The 12,102-nt window shown below is 44.8% G+C and overlaps 1 pseudogene; it reads left to right on the top strand.

Annotated features, from left to right (window-relative positions):
* The first annotated feature begins 6,877 nt into the window (after positions 1 to 6,877).
* Positions 6,878 to 6,973, top strand: LOC131915767 (small nucleolar RNA U13; annotated as a pseudogene).
* The last annotated feature ends 5,129 nt before the right edge of the window (positions 6,974 to 12,102 follow it).

The raw sequence follows: 12,102 nt of genomic DNA, 5'->3' as shown, positions 1-12,102 counted from the left end.
GCATCCCTCCATCCCTACCTGTTACAGGGTTATGGCTGGCATACCCCACCACCTACCTTAAACTTCTCCAGCCCAGCGGCTGGGCTGTCCTTACCCCAGCTGCCCTTCTCTATACAATCCAGCCTCTATACAATCCAGCCGTTTTGGTTACCTGCACTTTTTGGTCTACCGTCTACTGTCCTGGCCAGTCTCTGGGCCCAGGATTTCCCTCTAGGTCAGCAGCTCCTCTCCTCTTCTCCCTTCACCCACTCTCCTCACGTAGCCTAGCTCAGCCATGTTCACTCTGGGCTCTCCCAGGTGTCTCTCCCTCTGCCTATGCTCTCCCTTTCATCAACAATAAACTTTCTCCTCCACCATACCTAGGAACAGTCATATCATTTCCTTTTTTATTTCTTTTCTTCATTCATGTACGTGTGTGAGCATGCACGCGTGCATGTGTGTGCGCGCGCGTGCGCATGCTTGTGGAGGCCAGAGGTCAGCTACAGGCTATGGACAGCTACCCATCTTGTTTTTTAAGGTACATTTCCTCCCTGGGACCTGGTACTAACAGATCAAGCTGGGCAGTCTGGCCAGCGAGCCCCAGGATCTGCCTCTGTCTTCTCAGTGCTGAGGATTACAGGTGGGCACTACCAGGTCGTGCTTTTCTGTGTGGGTTATATGTTCCTCAAGTTTGAGCAGCACACACTTTATGGACTGGGTGATCTCCCCAGCTCGAAAACATTATTTATTTATAGTATTTCAGAATGAACTTGGTGCCTCATGCCTGCTAGGCAAGGGCCTTACATTGATCCATATCCCCAGCCCTCTTTGATTTTTTTAAATTTTCAGGCAGGGTCTCATTAAGTTGCCCTGGCTGGTCTTGAACCCACTCTATAACCTCCTGGGATTATAGGCTTGTGCTATCAGGCCTGTTCTAAAGTTTTGATGGGCACAAATATTTTAATGATGCAGCAGTCTACCAATTTTTAAAATTTCAACTGTCTGAAGTCTCAGAAACTGCTTTTTATGTGGTTTTTAAAAAAATGCACACATAACAAAATTTCCTGTGCAGTGAATGTATGGAATATGTACCACGTGCCATTCACTGCTCTAAACAATGAAGATAGGAGAGAACAGAAAAGTGCTCTCATTAAGATTCCAATTAAAAGGAGGCAAGAGAACAAAATTCACAAATAATTCCAAGTGATGGTGTTACGAAGAAAATAATGCAGGAAAATGCCAAGGAAAGGAATGCTGACTGTGGAAATGTATGTCAAAAAAAAAAATCCTCCCACTGCTGGGCAATGGCTCTGTGTTAATAAATAAAGTTGCCCGGGGGTCAGCGCTATTGGCAAGCCGTGGGAAAGCAGGGCAGTGGTGGCGTACGCTTGTAGTCCCAGCACTTGGTGGGCAGAGCTGGGTAAGTCTCTGTGTGTTCAGGGATACAGCCATTATTGGATACACATGCCTTTAATCTCAATAGCAAGCATGGAAAACCTGGAGGCCTATACAGACAGGCCGTGAGGAGGCGGTCATGTGGTTGGGTTTACAACCAATGAGAAGGCAGAACAGGAATTCTATATAAAGACTTTAACAAAGGGGTAGTTCTGGTTCGGAGAGGTAGGACCACTGCAGGAGGAAGGGTAAGGTTTTAGCTCTTAGCTCTGACCTCTTGGCTTTCTTCTTTGCATTGGTTCTGTGTTTCTTATTTAATAAGAAGGTTGATTACATCTACAGCTCTGTTTTGTTTTGATTTTCCTGAGACAGGGTAGCCATGTATTTAGCACTGGCTCTGCTGAAACTCAGTATGTAGACTAGGCTGGCCTTGAACTCACAGAGATCCTACTGCCTCTGCCTCCCCAGTGCTGGGAATAAAGGTGTGCACCACTATATCAACTAGGTGATGGCTTTTTTTGTTTGTTTGTTTTAATTTTTGTTTTGTTTTGTGTTTTTTGTTTTTGTTTTTGTTTTTTGTTTTTTTGAGACAGGATTTTTCTGTGCAGCCCTGGTTGTCCTGGAACTGGATCTGTAGACCAGGCTGGCCTCGAACTCACAGAGAGCCGCCTGCCTCTGCCTTCCAAGTGCTGGGATTAAAGGTGTGCACCACCACTGCCCCGCTGATGACTCTGTTAATAGAGATTTTCTCTGCAAACACAGGGACCTGAATTTTTAATTCCCAGAACCCATGTAAAAGATCCTCAGCACCTATGTAAAAGCCAGACATGGCAGTATACGATCATAATCCAAGCCCTGGGGCCGAAATGCTGGGGGATTCCTGGACTCTCTGATGAGCTCCAAACCAATGCAACACCCTGTCTCAAAAGACGTAAATGGCATTCCTGAGGATGACATTTCAGGTTGTCCTCCAGCCTCCATAAGTGGTACACACACACACACACACACACACACACACACACACACACACACACTTTTAACAAGAAGTCCTCCTAAAATACTAATAAGAGTGGGGACTAGAGCCAGGTGGTGGTGGTACATGCCTTTGATCCCAGCACTCGGGAGGCAGAGCCAGGCGGAGGAGCTCTGTGAGTTCGAGGCCAGCCTGGTCTACAAAGTGAGTTCCAGGACAGGGCCCAAAACTACATAGAGAAACCCTGTCTAGAGAAAAAAAAGAAAAAAAAAAAAAAAAAAAAGAGTGGGGACTAGCATAAGGCAAAGGAAACCAACAATGTTAAGATTTGGGGAAATATTCCAGCCCATGAAAACAGCCTAAGAGTAAAAGGCCAGTGAGATGGTTTAGCAGTAAAGACATTTGCCATGCAAGCCTGATGACCTGAGCTTGATTCCTGGATCCCATCTCATCGGGTGGAAGGAGAGAAGCAAACTCTACAGTCTCTATCTGCTGACTTCCATGTACGTGCCGTTGCAGGCATGGTATGGTACAACACCCCTTCCCCATCATGCAAACACAAAAACTTTAACCATGGCATGCATGTATTCAACTATTCTTTCATTGTAAAACTGAAGGCTTACTATATACGCCAGGAGGCACTGCATTGGATGCTTTGCAATTCATCAGCTGACCTCTACACCAAAGGATAGAGCATAAAAACCCATGGCTTTCTGGAGCTTCCCCTCTGAGAAGGAATGAGAAAAGCTAAGATTGCTGGGATACAGGGCAAAGGGCAAAGTCACCAAAAACAACCTGGGGAAATAGGCAGGGGACATCATACAGGGCTTTGAGGCTATGCTATTGTTAGATGGTTTGAATGCATTTTAAACAAGGAAATGAACTTTTACCCCCCTTTAAGATAACTGCTTCAGGATGCTTGTTTATTGGGAGGGGGTAGAGTAAGAAATGAGACAAGGAGTCTGTCCCTGCTTTAAGCAGGAAATGATTGATGTGAGGAGGGCGTGGGTAGACTTACAAATGGACTAGATATGGGACTGGCTGGTGGTTAGTAATAACAAGACAATGAGGGATTGACTCACAAAGTTAGACCTGGATGATTAAATGGTGATGCATTAACTGAGTGAGATGAGGAGAGAAATGGTTAGAAATTTCACTGTTCTCAGCCAGGAGGTGGTGGCACACGCCTTTAATCCCAGCACTCAGGAGGCAGAGGCAGAGGGAGCTCTGTGAGTTCGAGGCCAGCCTGGTCTACAAAGTGAGTTCCAGGACAGGCTCCAAAGCTACACAGAGAAACTCTGTCTCGAAAACACACACACAAAAAAAAAAAAAAGAAAAGAAAAGAAAAAAATTCACTGTTCTCTGATATTCATGACAAATTTAAAAGCTCTTGTCCTAGTCTTGGGGCATGGTAGCACTCACCTGTATTCCCAGCACTCCAGAGGTAGAGGCAATGAAGATTGGGATCTAAAGGGTAGCCTGAGTTACATGAGATCCTAATTCAAAAATAAATAAATGAATTCAGGTGTGGTTATACACGCCTTTAATCTCAGCCGGAAGGAAGGCAGAGGTAGGTGAATCTCTGCAAGTTCAAGACCAGCCTTTTCTACAAATTGAGTTCCAAGTCAGCCAGGACTACACAATGAGTCCCTGTCTGAAAGAAAGGCAAGCAGGAAGGAAGGAAGGAAGGAAGGGGTGGAGAAAGAGACAAAATAAGTGAATGGATGAATATCTTTTCAAATTGAGGAAACACTATGGTTGTTGGGATTGAAGGGGAAGACAGGGTTTCTCTTGTATAGTTTTCGTGCCTGTCCTGGAACTTGCTCTGTATACCAGGCTGGCCTCGAACTCACAGAGATCTGCCTGGCTCTGCCTCCTGAGTGCTGGGATTAAAGGCATGCACCACCGCTGCCCCTAAAGACTGGGTTTAGAAAGACAATTTTAGTATTCACCAGATTTTTTTTTTTTTTTTTAGAAACGGTCTCTAACCCAAGCTGTTCTCTAATTCCCTGTATAGCTAAGGAGGACCTTGAACTTGGAAACCTCCTGCTCACAATTCCCACATACCCCATTTATGCAGCTCTAGGGCCTCCTGCACGATTGGCAAGCACTCCACCAACAGAGTTAACATACCTGGCCCTATTCACCAAATCGTAAATTGTGTTTAAATGTATATGATTGTGGCTGGAGACATAGATCAGTAAGAGAGTGTTTGTCTCAGTATATAGGATTAGATGAGCCCTAATTAGATCCAGCCATTTACTGAAGATTAGAGCCTGGCAAGGGACAGGGTGCTGCAGGAAGACAAGAATGTCTAGGACTGATCTGTGTGGACCTGCTGAATGTAGAGGTGGGCAACGGGAAGCTGAGCGGGGCCGGGTGCAATGGTCCGTTCCAGTCCATTCCTGTAATCCCAGCACTTAGGAGCCTGAAGCAAGCTCTTTAGTTTGAGGTCAGCCTAGGCAGTGACCCAGAAAGATCCTATCTCAAAATGGGAAGTGGCTTAGTAACTAGTAGAGGCGTTGTTTCCATGTCCTCGAGACTCAGAAGGACAGGACAAAGTAATCACTTGAGCTCAGGGGTTCAAGACTAACCTGAGAAACAGAGCAAGACCCTGTACCCAAAAAATTCAGCTGGGTGCTAGAGAGGTGGTTCAGTGGTTAACCTTGTAGAGAACCCAGGTTCACTTCCCAGCACCCACATGTGAGAGCTCACAACGGCTTGTAACTTTAACTCCAGGAGAGCCAACCACCTCTTCTGGCCTCCTTTGCCGCTTGCACTATATGCAGATACCCAAACAGACACACATAAATACACAGTTAATTGTTTGTTTGTGAGACAGGACCTCACTATGTAGTCCTGGCTGGCCTGGAGCTCACTACGTAGACCAAGCCGGCCTTGAATTTACAGAGATCAGCCTGCCTCTGTTGGGTTGCTGGGATTTAGGACATGCACCACCACAGGTGCCTCGTAATTAATTTTTTAAATTCAATTAAAATGGCTGAGCAGGTCAATAAAACAGGTGAGCCAAAAGAAGAACGTGTCTGAGGAACCAGGGGACATAGTGGTTGGAGGAAGATGTAGCTGTCAGCTACAGCAAATGTCACTGAGAGATAAAAGGGAAGACAGGCTAGTCCCTTGATAAAAGCACCCTTAGGGGAGAATTAGGAAACACAGTAGGAGATGTCTGAGAAAAGCATAAGGATGGTGACAGACATCTGCTGCCAACTGTATCACAGATAAGACACACTACCAACAAATCAATTAACCTGCTTCTCTCCCACCCACCCCCACCTCCAGTGTGCTGGTCAAATCAACTAACCTGGGCCCAAAGCGAAGGCAGGAGGAATTAGAGTTCCAGGTCAGCTACAGGGCAAGCCCCTGTGGAGAGACAAGAGCTGGAGGGAGGGAGAGAGGCAGAGAGAGAAATACAGAGGGAGGGGAGGAGGGAGCGGGAGAGAATGAAGGCGCTACACATGCTATTTATAAAAGATTCTTTTTTTAATGTATCACAAAGCTGGCAGGAGGGGCTCTGCCTAAGCGTGCGTGACGCTCTGAGGATCCCCAGCACCAAACAAGCAACAGCACCAACACAAAACACCAGAGCCACCCGGGAAAGGGCAAAGTTCTGACCCGGGAAGGCAAGCCCAAGGCTGGAGAGAAATGTCACTGGGCAGTGACCATAATCACGAGGAAAGTTTTCGACAGTCATGGTGGCGTATGCCTGTCATGCACTCAGGAGGTGGAAGCAGAAGATTGCAGGCACAAGGTGAGCCAGGACTACCATTGAGACACTCTGTCTCTAAAAGCAAAAATGTAGCTGGGCATCATGTCACACAATATGCTGGGAGCACTCAGGAGGCAGAACCCTGAGCGTAGTCCTGTGTTTGAATTCCTCCTAGGCTACACAGCAAGACCCTTTCTTAGAAAAAAGAACAAAGCAAGGTTTTTCTTCAAATAGTATCAGTGGATGCTAACACTATGGGGTAAAATGTTGGCACTTCTGTATCAACAAAATCAGCATCAAATCCTCCACACACAAAAAAAATATTTGTTTTTCTTTTGGAAAGCTGGCGTCAGAAGCTAGAACTCCAGCATGGTAGACAAGTTCTGTAAATGTTACAGAACTATGTCCTGAACCTCATAAAAGATATGTTTTAGTTATAAAGGGAAAAGGAGTAACTTCACAGTGAGAAATTTAGCAAAAAACTATCTTCATCTATGATAAAGCTGCTATGCTAAGTGAGGACTCATGGTTCCAGCTGCTTGGGAGACTAAGGCAGGGGGATAACTTGAGCACAGGACTAGCCTGGGCGACATAGCAAGGCCTCTAATTTAACACACTTAGGGATAGACAATAGCTTCTGTATGCTTCTACAGATGATCCTCTGAGAGCCCTGCAACCTCCCTGCTGAGACACAGCTATCCAAAATTAGCAACTGGAATCTAATTAGAAGGAAACAACAAACAACCTAAAATTCAGGGACATTCTATATCACTGGCCTGCTTGCTCCGTAAAAATACTAATGGATCCTTTTGTGGTTCATAAGCTTGATGATTGGGTTTTTATACCACATGTGAGATCTCCCTGGAGCCTTATTATATGGAAACATGACTCATCTGACATGGAAAATGTATTAAGATAATAAAAGGTAAAGCCCAAGAAACTGCTCCAGATTAAAGAGACTTAAAAAGACATAATTTAATATATTCTCTGAATTGGATCAGACCAGGAACATGCATGTGTAAACATACATATGTGCACACAAAATAAATGTAAAAAAAAATGTAAAGGAAAACAAGGGAGGTGAAATGTAGTTTGTTTGGCAGAGTCTTGCTTAGCATACATAGTTGCCTGGGCTCCATCCCAGCATTGTGTACACCTGGGGTAGGGGAGGTGAGGCAGGAGGATCAGGAGTCCCAAACCATTCTTAGCTACATAGCAACTTGAAGGCCAGCCTAGAATACAAGAAGAGAGAGAGAGAGAGAGAACGAGAGAGAACACAAAGACATTGATCACAATGAGGAGGACTGCCTGCTTCTGGCTCCCAAGTGCCGGGATTAAAGGCATGTGCTACCTTGTCTGGCCTTGTTTATTTATTTATGTATTTATTTATGTTTTATTTATTTATTTATTTATTTATTTATTTATTTATTTATTTATTTGCACACTTGTCTGTGCAAGGGTGTCAGATCCCCTAGAACTAGAGTTATTGACAGATATTTATTTATTTATTTATTTATTTATTTATTTTATGTGCACACTTGTCTGTGCAAGGGTGTCAGATCCCCTAGAACTAGAGTTATTGACAGATATTTATTTATTTATTTATTTATTTTATGTGCACACTTGTCTGTGCAAGGGTGTCAGATCCCCTGGAACTGGAGTTATTGACAGTTGTGAGCTGCCATGTGGTGCTGGGAATTGAACCCAGATCCCCTGGAAGAGCAGCTAGTGTTCTTAACTGCTGAGCTATCTCTCCAGCCCCTTGTCTGGCCTTCTTAAAGTACTTCTTATAGTAATTTCTGCCCGCTGTCAAGAAGTTAATTCCACATTACAGAGTAAGTGAAGGGGCTTGTGGGATGGCTTCATGGGTAAAGGCTTGCTGGCAAGCCCGGGGGCCTGAATTGAACCCCCAGGACCCACATAACGAAAGGAGCAAAATGACTCCCACAGATTGTCCTCTGACCTCTATACATGCACCCTGGTGTGTGTGCACACACATACATGTACACAGAATGAAGTGTAACAAACACTTCTTTAAAAAAAAGCAAGTGAAAACCATGTTTTGCTGAGACAGATGAAAACCACTCAAACGAGGTTTAAGAGGAATAAAATCAGATACTGGAAAGGGGCGCACAAGGATCACACTTGTTTTGTACCCTCACACAAAGACATAAAAGGTGTCCCAGAGCTCACAAGCACAGACCCAGGGATTAAAAACACATCAGCTATCAACCTGTCCTACCAACCAAGGCAAACAAGAGTCAGCCTGGACTCACCAATGAGCTGCCTACCACTGAGCTCAGACACTGGCCAATCAGGTTGCCAGGCTTGGTGGAAAGTACTTTCACCTGCTAAACCACCTCAACTGCCCACCGGCGGTTTTTTGTTTGTGTTTTTTTGTTTTTGTTTTTGTTTTTTATTTGTTTGTTTTGTTTTTTATGTGTATGTGTATTCTGCCTACATATATGTCTGTGCACCACATGAGCACCTGATGCCTAGAAGAGGGTATCAGATCCTCTGGGACTGGAGTTACCTTGAGCTGCCAAGTGGGTGCTGGGAATTGAACCCACGTCCTCTGGAAGAAGCGGCTAGGGATCTTAACTACTGAGCTATCTCTGCAGGGCTCTCATTGACTTTTTAAATGTTGGTCCTAGGATTGAATTCAAGTTCTCATAATTACAAATCAAGCATGTTACCAGCTAGCTCTAAAATCACCAGCCCTAAAATCACTATTTATCAGTAATAGAAAAGACTGCAAAAAATCTGCTATTACGAGATATTTGCCTTTGTGGCCCAGACTGCCAGAGATTTTTAAAGTCACTGTAAGAGATAGGAATAGCTAAACTGTTTTTCCTGCTTCCATACACTCAATACAGCACAAAGACTTCTGTGACCCCAATACATACCCAGTACATCTCCTGCAGATACCAGATGGGTACCCTCCAATTCAGCTCTGGCATAATGTACCTGGAGATGGAATCAGAACCCACAGGTTGAAGACTGAGTTCCTAAGAGGCCCCTCTTCAGACACCAGTCGGGGTCCCCACAAATCATCATTGAATTCAATTTGTTAAAATGGTTCACAGAACTCAGAAGGGTTAGAAATGCTAACTTAGCCCTTAGGATGCTAAGTCAGGAGGGTCACTGTGAGACCCAGGCCAGCCTGAGCTACAGTGGGAGACCCTATCCCAAACAGTTAACAACAAAATTGGCTAACTTATTATAAATAAGATTGCAGATGGTACTGACGAACATGCATATAGAACAGATGCATAGGCAAAGGACTTTGATAAAGATTGGGACCCACTCACTGCTCTTGATTCATAACCTTCTAGTAACCTCCAAATGTTCAGAAATCCAGAACCTCTGAACCAGCCCCCTTTGGGGTTTTGTGGAGGTTTTATTATGTAGACAGGGTTGATTAATGATTATGTCATTGGCCATTAATGGTCAATTTAACCTTTAGTGAGCAGTTTAGTCCCTCTTACTACTTTGGAAGTGTAAGATGGGCCTGAAAGTCCCAGTAGTATTGGTCTTCTTAGAGACCAGTCCCATCCCAAAGCAACTAAGTCCCCCATTTATCTCATTGGCATACAAGACATTTACCACCCCCGACACACTCAAACGGTTTTAGGACTAATGTGGCAGGAACCAGGGACAAAACCCAGATACACATTTATGTCACAATAGCTCATCACAAAACTGGATCGTGTTCATTAGAGTCATAGATGTTGGAGGAAGAATTGTAGAGACCAGAAGAAGCCTGGGAAATTAGTCAGCAGAAACAGAAGCCGTGTAAAAGATTTCCAGTCAAGTTGCCTCTCTCCCTGTGAAACAGAGTCAAAGGAAAAAACAGAAAGTGCACGAAGTGGAAAAGAATTTCCCATCAAGCATTTCACTTCAAGAAACACCTCTGTGGGGAAGATTTGCTCTGTTTTAGAAAACAAAAGTATGGCCTGATTCTAGAATCAAATTCAAAGTCAAAAAAAATTTTTTAAAGCAAAACTTAAAGCCCTCTTTGGATATAATTGAATGTGAGAGATTTTTGGATCTTAATTTAGATGTCACTATGAGGGAAGCTTTTTATTTATACTAACAAGCTTGGCAGGTTTATGTGTACAGACAATGGCAAACCCTAGGTAGATTTAGATGGAGGCTGCTACCTGAAAAATCAAAACAAGATAAGAGAGTCGGGACCTTCTGTCCCCATCCCCTAAACGTTAAGCCCATCAACAATAGGTAATGATCTAATCAGTTATGCCTCTATAATGAGACCTTCATAAAAACTCAAAAGGACAGAATTTGACTAACCAGTATAAGTTGAGCATGTTCCAAGAGGGTAGCTCACCCTCCCCCCTTGCCCTCTTCACGCCAGCATCTGGAGTTTACCAGTAACCTTTGTAGTATCCTTCCCAACAAGCCACTAAGCATCAAGGTCTATGAGCTGCTTTAGTGAAGAAATGGAACCAAGGAGGAGCTGTGGGAATGCTAGCTTAGAACAGGCCATCACAAGTGCGGGTGAAACATCCTGGGATTGTGGCTGGCATCTAAAGCGGACAGCAGCCTTGAGGACTGAGTACTTACCCTGTGGGATCTGAGGTGTCTCCTGGAAGATAGCATCTGAGATGGACTGTTTTGAGGATGCTGGCTCAGAACTCCTTGCTTGCTTGCTTGCCTGCCCACCTGCTCGCCTGCCCGCCTGCCCGCCTGCCCGCTTGCTTGCTCTATGAGTATGTTGAAGATCCTATACCTTTTGTCACAGCATTTTACTGTGTTGCTTAAGAGGAGAAACTTAATCTGGAGGTTTCCTCAATATACCCGCAGAGCTCTGTCCATTCTGGTTATAGTGATCTCATTTAAAGGTGGGCTGTGTAGGGAAAACCTTTATCAGAAATATGTCAACTGATTGCTGAGAATCAACACAAAAGGGAAACTGAGATAGGAAGCATACTTAAGAAATAGAGAGGACAGAAGGAAAAGCCCCCTCTTCAACTTTCCTAGTTCTGGTCTCTCACCCTGGCTGGCTGACACCCGCGCAGCTTCAACACTGACCAGGCCACCTGCAGAAGAACTCTACCCTGCTTCTTGAGAGAAATGCCAGAAACCAGAGTGTTAAAGATGGCTTAATAAGCCTGCAGTGGTGGCGCAGGCCTTTAATCCCAGCACTCGGGAGGCAGAGCCAGGCAGATCTCTGTGAGTTCGAGGCCAGCCTGGTCTACAGAGTGAGCTCCAGGACAGGCACCAAAACTACACAGAGAAACCCTGTCTCAAAAAAACAAAACAAAAAAACAAACGAACAAAAAAAGATGGCTTAATAAAGGACCGGAGAGATGACCCAGCAGTGAAGAGCACTGGTTGCTCTCCCAGAGGACCCGGGTTCAATTTCCAGCACCCACGTGGCAGCTCATAACTGTCTGTAATTCCAATTCCAAGTGACCCAACACCCTCACATGGACATACATGTAGGCAAATCACCAATCCGTGCACCTAAAATAAAAATAAATCATTTTTTAAATGATGGCTAAAGAGCCAGTGTGTGAGTCCAACCTCCTTGTGGTGTATTAATAAGTGGTGACGATCCCTTTGACTGGTGTTATATCTCTGCTATGATTCCCTTCTCCAAAACAGTCTCCTTTTCAAGGACAGAACTCCGAGAAGAAGAAGAAAGAACACACCAGTACGTACTTCCTCTAATTCCTAAGCTTAGGTTCAGATGACGAAGCTCGAAGCCCTCAGCTCATGATCACACTGGCAGCGACTGCTGAGGCTCTCGGGTGTGTTTCTCTCCTAACACCCGCACTTAACCCCTTCGCGTGCACCTTGCCTTTCTGCTCACCCACTAAACTCCTTTAACGGTCCTTTATTCTGAGTCACCCTAAAATTCTTTTCTGTGACATCCAGAACCCAGCTACGCATGGACAGAGTTCCTCATCTGGGGAATTCCTCAAGCACCCAGCAGGCAAAAGCCAGCTGAATTTCCTGCTGCCAGCGGCAAAGCCTTAGCCCGTGGGAAATGCTGGGGAGCACC

This window comes from Peromyscus eremicus, chromosome 7 (assembly GCF_949786415.1).
Source record: "Peromyscus eremicus chromosome 7, PerEre_H2_v1, whole genome shotgun sequence".
NCBI classification, from domain to species: domain Eukaryota; kingdom Metazoa; phylum Chordata; class Mammalia; order Rodentia; family Cricetidae; genus Peromyscus; species Peromyscus eremicus.
This window is presented reverse-complemented; position numbering and strand designations above follow the sequence as displayed.